This window comes from Asparagus officinalis, chromosome 6 (genome assembly GCF_001876935.1).
Source record: "Asparagus officinalis chromosome 6, Aspof.V1, whole genome shotgun sequence".
NCBI classification, from domain to species: Eukaryota; Viridiplantae; Streptophyta; class Magnoliopsida; order Asparagales; family Asparagaceae; genus Asparagus; species Asparagus officinalis.
In genome coordinates, this window is record NC_033799.1 from 47,689,858 (window position 1) to 47,699,117 (window position 9,260).

General features: G+C 37.9%; 1 long non-coding RNA gene across 1 annotated transcript; it reads left to right on the plus strand.

Moving 5' to 3' along the window:
* On the plus strand, positions 1,171-8,726 carry LOC109844265. The gene is made up of 3 exons (XR_002247958.1): positions 1,171-1,369; positions 2,109-2,157; positions 8,584-8,726. It is a non-coding gene; the product is annotated as an uncharacterized LOC109844265 (long non-coding RNA).

The window sequence follows — 9,260 nt, forward strand, 5'->3', positions numbered from 1 at the left end:
TATATATAATCAATTACTAATATATTATATACGTTTATATATATATATATATATACTATATAGTATATACTACTATAGTGAATATATATAATATAATATACTAATACTATATATCATATTATATATCTAAAATGCGCGTTAGAAATATAAAATAGTTTTAAATTAATTCGATGGAGTTTGTTGGGGTTTAGAGCGATTCTAAAAGCTAATGGGTTTACAGATAAATCAGGATTAACCTTTGGGTTTATAGACAAAACCCTTTGAGAAAGTTGGTGAGGTTATTAAAAATAAATGTGGCTTTGACTTCACTTTATAGGACAAAAAAACTCATTTACAGTTCACAATGCTACTTATTAATGTGAGAAAAAAGCAAAAGATAATCTATTTATATTTCGGGTCTAATAGTGATTTGGTAAATGGATAAGTTTAAAAAATTGGGTTTTTTTATACGAGACCACCACAAAGATAATGGTTTTTCAAAAAACCGCCATAGCCTTTTCAGTTTTCATAGAACCACCATGAAAATATGCAGTGTTAACAAAGTGCCACTAAATCATAATTTATATCTATATTCTACTAAATAAGAGTATAAAAAGACATATAGGCTCATCATGACTGAAATTTGGAGCGTTTCGTTTGAAGGGGATTAATTTTTTTAGGGTGTTAGCTAAGCTTTTGCAATGAAGTTATGTATTTTGTTGAGATGAGAAAATAAAATAAAAGATTGGAAGGAAGGTTTGACTGAATTTTAGAATATTATTTAATAAAATATGAATGAAAATTAATGTTTGATCGGTAGCATTTTGTTAAAGGTATATATTTTTTAGTGGTTTCACGAACACTGAAAATTTCATGGCGATTCCTCAAAAAACCAGTATATTTTGTATTGGTTTCCTAAAAAACTCTTAAAAATAAATGATGCTAGAACTTGAATTTATAGGTAAAAATTTGTAGCTAAACTTTGGAAGGGTATGTTTAAATTTTTTTTGGGGGAGGGGCAGTGTGGTGACCTACAAACAAATTAAGAAAATTCACCATCTTCTCAAAACCAACTAAGTGCAAATAGAAATTGATGGGGATTGTTGTGCAAATGTACACAAGAAAGGTTGTTAAACTGTCATTCACTGTGGATTATGCCACCTAACTATTGGAAATTTAAGGAGGCAAGAGGGAAGCGTCTTTTGATGTTGCTGCCCATGGAAAAATTCAAAAGGAAGTTAAGAAACCAAAAACCTCATTTTCCATTCTTAGTCTCTTTAATTTATTTTTCTATTGCAGATATTAAGTCGATTAGGAATCAAAGGTGAAAGAGAAAATGAAAAAGAAGGAAGAAGGAGACAACACGCTAAGAGATTTTTAAGCTAATGAGGTATATTTCTACTTTCTCCTTGATCCAACAAAATCACTAGAAATTTAAGGTAATGGAGATGATAATGGGGAAAATTGGTTTTGATTGTGTGATGGGAATCGAATTTCTGAGTGTATTGTTGAGTTTATAAAAAGATAAATTCATAAAGAGAAAAGAAGAGGAACAAAGTTTCCGGTGATGTATCGTCGTTGGCTGTCCACCAACAAAGGGGATCCTCCACTGCTGGTAAACGCAGCGTGACTAGAGTATGGCCGTTGGTGGCGGCCAACAAGGAAAAAAATAACAAATAAATAAAAAGAAGAAGAATAAGAAGAAGAAGAAGGAGAAGAAGAAGAAGAGAACGAAGGAGGAAGAAGGGGGTAAATGGAGAAAATATATTTAGGGGAAATTTTATAGTAGACCCTAAACAATTAGTTTAAGTTTTAGAGATTGTGTATAGGTCCAAACAGGTTACTATATAGTTATATATATACTTGGAAATTTTTTGTATTCCCTTGAAAAGTTCATAAATCATTAATTAGTCCAAAATTTTGTAAAGAACAGTTATAAAAAACTGCGATGAATTGCGTAAAGATTAGTAATAACCCTATATAAATCATTTTCTTGTGTCTTATTACTATGTGATCCTACATGGACCTAGATTATGTAGTGATTAGTATAAGTTCATATTAATTTGGTATTAACCTTTAATATGGGCTTTGTCTTGAATTAATATTAATTTTATATCTTTACACTATAGGAGCTGGTCGATAGCAGGTTTATATTTTGAGAAACTCGAACAATATCAGGTGAGTTCATTTCTCACTACTATTTTATACTATAAAATTGCACGAGTATTATTAATTGATTGATCTTGATTATTCTATTATATTGAAAATGACATGTGATTTGATCGATTCTATCGCAGCCTAACTCATAATATGATTTTGATTTCTTATGAGATATTGAAAGTAAATTTGATTTCATATAAAATATGAAAAGTGAATTTGGCCCTCATGCAATCTCAAATAATTATGAATATTACTTTATCTGAAAGCTTTTGAAGAAATATTTTGAATATGTTTTAACAGTTTAATGGATTCAAAGATTTTCCATGACTTAGTATCTGATAAAAATAGGGAACAGTAAAATCTGTAAACTGTTTTAACTAAAATGATGAGTTTTAAACTCGTCCACTTGATTTGATAATGTTTAGTCAATTTTGATAAGTGATGTGTTCCTGATTTTACAAGTGATTCTCGATGCCTTTAAACCCTTAGAAAGTCCACTACGTAGTGTTCTGCCTACCATATGGTGAATGCACCTTAATTTGGCCCTTCTTTATTCACCCCTTCTAAAATCTGTTCCGACCCTTCTGTATTTGGCCAGTAATCTATGGCAGTGTTAGGTGCATTCGATTCTCGGGAATTATCTGTTATGTGATGTGTTTTACGCATTCCCATGTTATTGGACTATAATTCGTAGCCTTAGTGTGACCTATGAGGTGATTTTCACATCCATGAAGGACTCAATGAGATTTAAGATTCTTACAATTGACTGTGAAATAGAGAAAATAATAAACCTTTGATTTTGCACAACTTTAATAGTCCATTTCTTTCATAGTATTTACCTTGTTTTAAAAAGGGGTCTGATTTTGGAATATATTATAATATATTTAGTTTGCAAATAAGAAAGAAACATAAACTATTGCATTCTTCCATAAAAATAACAACATTATGTTGTTTGTGTCGCGCGCCGTATGAAAGCGTGCTTGCGAACCAAACGAGTCGACGAGCGATGAGAGAAGAACCAAAACCAAACACGAGTGAAATTCATCAAAATAACGGTTGAAATCACACAAACACAGAGATTTACGTGGTTCGGCAATTACTAAAATAACGGGTTACAACTCACACAAACTCACAAAAATAACCCTAATCAAAGATCTCAACTCCCTCATAATACCTCCCTCTCAAAGTCCTCAAAACAATACTAATTCTCTGGTTAAGAAACCCTCAAAACGTGTAGGTGTGGCACACACCACACCCCTGACAACAGGGCAGATTTTACCACACCTGAATGTGGCATGCACCACACCAGTGGCATGCTGAATTTTATTGTTTTCCAACACTTTGAACAATTCGACGCCGTTTTCTACAATTCTCCAACTCGGTGAAGTGTTCCCAAAACTGAGCCGATACTAACATGAGCACCAATGCGTTGTCTCGCCAAAACTGACTGCACCAATATGGTTGCCTACGTACCCCCTCTCCCAAGGGATCAAGCTACCCGTAGTTCATCCAAATGGCCTCGAAAGGCCTCAACAATCACGAATTTGTAATAAGTTTCTATAATGATCGAACTTATTGCTCGGAACTACCTCCGTGAGCATATCCGTTGGATTATCTTTTGTGTGAATCTTCATAAGCTTCACATCTCCATCTTCAAGAACATCCTGAACGAAGTAATAACGAACGTCAATGTGCTTCGTCCGTGCATGGAAAACCTGATTCTTCACCAAATAAATAACACTCATGTTATCATAATAAATAGTGACGGATCGCTGCGAAACACCAAGATCCTCCAAAAGTACTCAAAGCCAAATCGCCTCCTTAACGGCCTCTGTAATCACCATATACTCTGCCTCCGTCATCGACAAAGCCACTATAGATTGCAAGGTGCATCTTCAACACAACAGCGCACGGGTCAAAGTGAACACATACCCCGTCATTGACCGGTGTTTATCCAAATCTCCAGCGTAGTCTAAATCTATGTATCCAATACATAGCTGTCCGCCACTAGTGTCCCACACAAAAATCAAACCAACATTGAGAGTACCTCGAATGTACCTCAAAATCTATCTCACGGCATCCCAATGACCTGGACCTAGGTCGTGCATGTATATCGAAACCAAGCTCACTGCCTGTGATAAATCCGGCCTCGTACAAACCATGGCGTACATCAAACTTCCCACTATGCTTGCATATGGAGTCTTCGATATTAACTCTCTATCATCAACTATCTTTGGTGAAAGGTCAGCTGAAAGCTTCAAATGGGCTCCGAATGGTACACTAACTGGCTTCGTCTCCATACTCACATTAAACCGCTGTAGCACCTTCTTCAAATAAGCCACATGTGTCAAACAAATTCTGCCCCTATCTCTATCTCTGCTGATCTCCATCAACTCATCTATAGAGGATCTGGAAATAGAAGCAACTAACTTGTCATCGACATAAAGCAATAAAAAAATATACGCACCTCCTCATGAATTGCGATAGTACACGCAAGTATCAAACTGGTTTCTAGTGTACGAATGACCGATCATAAACTCATCGAATCGCCTATACCACTGTCGAGGAGATTGCTTCAGCCAGTATAGAGATTTCTTCAACCTACAAACCAATTTCTCTTTTCCTGCAGCTCGAAACCCTAATGGCTGAGTCATATAGATTTCCTCATCAAGATCACCATGAAGAAATACCATTTTCATATATAATTGATTCAATTCCAAACCATACTATGCCACCAAAGCTAGCAAGATCCAAATCGAAGAGTGTTTCACCACTGGAGAAAAGACCTCATTGTAATCAATGCATTCTTCCTGTACATAGCCCTTCACTGCCAACCTAGCTTTGAACCTCACCAGAATGCCTTCAATGCCCTCCTTCTTCGTATACACTCATTTACAACCAATAGCCTTTCGCCCCTTTGGAAGCTCAACAAGCTCCCATGTGTCGTTCCTGTCAAGAGACTCCATCTCCTCCTGCATAGCCACTTGCCACAAATCAGCCTCTGAACTCTGCTCAGCCTCTCTAAATGTAGTAGGAACCATCTCATTGACACTCTCCACTGGAAGTGCATATGCAACGACTGTGTCTGTATACCTAGCTGGCAATTGTATGTCTCTCCTAGGTCTCCGAACCGCAATTGAATCCTGAACCTGAATCGTCGGTCCCTGATCCTGCTCAACTATACATGTATCCTCCAAATCATCGTTGTGCTTGCCTAGCATCACCTCAGTTGTCACTCTAATGGATACAGTATTATCTGGACACTGTGGATCTATATCAATCTCCACCATCTGCGATATCTCCTTTGTCAGGGTGCTCTCCACCTGATGAGAGCTGGGAAGCTTTAAGATAGAAGCCTCATGAAAGGTAACGTCTCTACTCAGCATAATTTTCTTATCAACTGGATTCCAAAGCTTGTATCCTTTCACACCACGCTTGAATTTAACAAATATGACCTTTCTAGCTCGAGGTTCCAATTTATCAGTCTTCACATGATAAAATGTAGGGCACCCAAATACCTTGAAGTGATCATAATCACGCGCTGGCTCTCCTGACCATATCTCTATAGGGGTTTTCCCTCATTCGTAGATGAAGACAGCCTATTCATGAGGTGGCTCGCATATGAAAGTATCTTAGCCTAAAAGATCTTCTCCAAATAACTCTATGATAACAAACATCGGACCTTCTCTAGTAAAGACTGATTCAATATCTCTGCCACCTCAATTTGATGCAGCATATGACTAACTATGAAGTGTCTCTCTATGCCATCTTCTCGACATAGCTGTTGAAAGGGGTCTGAAGTGTACTCACCGCCGTTGTTGGATCTCAACGTCTTAATTTTTCTCCCAGACTACAATTCTAATCTCCTCTTCCGCTCCACAAATAACTCTAGGACTTTATTCTTATGCTTCATGGTGTACATACCTAGAATAGTCATCTACAAAAGTGACAAACTAATATCGACCAACAAGTGATGTCGTCTTGGTCGGACCCTAAACATCCGTGTGCATGTAGTCCAAGATGCTTGTCATCCTATGTACGACTGTCCTGAACTTCACATTTGTCTTCTTTCCAAGAACACAGTGCTCACAGAATTTAATCTTCCCACTCTTGACTCTCTTCAATAGCCCCTGCTTGCACATCGCCTGCAGTGACTTTTTACCTATGTGCCCTAATCTGTAGTGCCAAAGTCTGCTCACGTCCGCCTCTAAAATAACTGAAGCTACCTAGCCAATCTCGATACTTCCATTCAGATAGTAAAGATTCCTACTACGGATTCCTTTCATCACTACCAAAGATTCTTAGTAACTTTTCCTACAGCGTTCTCAAAAGTCACATTGAATCCCTTTGCCTCCAAAGCTCTAACGGAAATAAAATTCCTTTTCAACTGATAAATAAATCTCACTTCATTCAGCTCATGAACAACTCCATCGTGCATCCGAATCCTGATGGTACCTATCCTACAAATATTACAGGATTGATCATTTTCCATAACTACCACGCCCCCATCGAGCTTCTCGAATGATGTAAACCAATCTCATCGAGGAGTTACATGATAAGTAGCACTAGAATCCAGCATCCAATCTGATGCATTAGCATGGTTAACATCTGGAGTAATCAATAGAGAAAAGCATGAATCGTTGGAATCATCACCTCTAGCGACATTCACCTCATTGACCTTCGGGCCCTTCTTCTTGCTATTCTCCTTCTCTCTGAGCTTCAGGCAATCTCTCTTCCAATGTCCTTGTTCTTTGCAAAAAATACATTGGTTCTTCGCTAATTGGTAGTGGCCCATTGACTTTGACCTACTTCGATTACCTCCTCTCGGATAGGGACTCCTTCCTCTCGTCGACAAGGCCTCTCCTGAAGTACTAGCTTTGAAAGTCTCTTTGTCCTTCCTCCTCAGATCGTAATTCGTTAACGCATTAGTCACTTCACTATAGGTAATTGAAGATCTACCATTCAACAAAGTGAGCACGAATGTATCATACTCCTCATCGGGTAAGGAGCCTAACAAAATAATCGTCTTGTACTCATCCGTTATCTTCTCATCAACGTTCGCCAAGTCAGATAATAACTTTGTGTAGTTGTTCACATGATCCGCAAGTGAGGTACCCCTGGACATCTGGAATCTAAAAATTCTTCGCAACAAGTGCAAATGGTTCTCAACATTCTTCGTAAGGTACTTATTATTAAGAATCTCCCACATCTTTATCGCAGACGTCACACCAATCATATCATACTTTAATTCTTGTTCCAAACAAGATCTTATTACCCCACAAGCATTTCGGTTCATCTTGTCCTATACCGCCTCATCACACTTCGGTGGCCTCTCATGGACCATGATGGTCTCTTCTAAATTTTGAGCATTTAGTTCATCTTGCACATCACTCATCTACGAACCAAAGTTAATATTGTCGTCATACTTCACAACACCGATCTTCGTATTTTGAAGTGCAACCTGAACTGTAATCATCATCGCCTTGCTACTTTCACCAACTTATTCTCTCATTGCTTGCAAACTCTAAATTGTAAAAAAAGATTCAAACTTGATAGAATTGAGAAATTATCCAACTAAACCCTAGATAGGGTTCCAACACGATCTCCGAGCCACACAAGGAAAGTGAGATCTTTCAATGGCAACTCCACAATGCTATCTCCATTGAAGCCTAGATCTCCAAGAACCAAGCTTCCAACAGCGAATTTTCCTCCACCCAATGCAAAACCCTAGATCTGAAAATCTGAGCTCTGATACCAATTGTCGTGCACCGTGCGGAAGCGTGCTCACGAACCAAACGAGTCGACGAGCGATGAGAGAAGAACTAAAACCAAACACGAGTGCAATCCACCAAAATAACGACCAAAATCACACAAATATAGAGATTTACGTGGTTTGGCAATTGCCTACATACACGGGGAGAGGATGGGGGAGATTTCACTATATGGAGGAGAATTACAACGGGTTACACCTCACACAAACTCACAAAAATAACCCTAACCAAAGATCTTAACTCCCTCACAATATCTCCCTCTCAAAGTGCTCAAAACAATGCTAATTCTCTGCTTAAGAAACCCTAAAAACGCGTGTTTCTATTTATAACAAAATACAATCTAAAACGGGATGGGAATCTGAAAACGCGTCTGCCACACCCGGGTGTAGCACGTACCACACCCCTGACAATAGGGAAGATTATGCCACACTCGGGTGTGGTACGCACCACACCTATGGCCTGCTGAATTTTATTGTTTTCCAACACTTTGAACAATTCAATGCCGTTTTCTACAGTTTGGACCATACCTTGCTATTTTTGAAATTTCTTGTGCAAAACTTATAATTTATTATTTTTGGGAATTATTATTATTATGTTAGTTATCTAGGAACTCTAGTGGGAAATGTTTTTCACTGAGCCCTAGCTTACCCCGTTGTTTTTTTAAAACTTTCAGATCTTGCCTAGCTATATTATAAGCTGAACTTTTGGTTGTGGCATATGGCTGAGAGGCGTTATATGGAAAAACCTTCTCTTTGGTGTTTCATACAATCAACAATATGCTTTATTTTGTGTAATGCTTGTAATGATGAGCTTGTAGGTTGTAAGTACTGATTTTATATATATAGTGGCTCTGAACTTCTATCATCAAGATGTTTATATATGTTTTGAGATAAGCTATGTGATATGAAGTGAATGGCTTGACTCATGTGCAGGACTTGTCTCGTGCATGGGTCGATGCTGTCGCATAAATCATATTTATAAATTTCCGCTATAAATTTAGGGCGTGACAGGGAGTAACATTGGCTTTATAAGTAAGATATACAACTTTGAATGTAGTTGAGTTCAAAAATAAATGGAGGGAAACTTCAGCTTCAAAGCAAAAAAACCAACAAAATCTTTCTAGATCAAGACAGGTGCGTTGTCGCTATGAACAATGTTTCGCTACAACAACTACCTAATAATCTAACTTGTTTTTTTAGAGAATATAGTCAGAATTAGGATTGTCCATTCGGGCCGACACGACTTGGAAATCCTAGTCTGGGCTGGGCAAAATGGGTGACCCGAACCTAGACCCGGTGGGCTTGGGCCAGGTCCGGTCCAGAACGGGTTGGACACCGGGCTGGCTTGGTT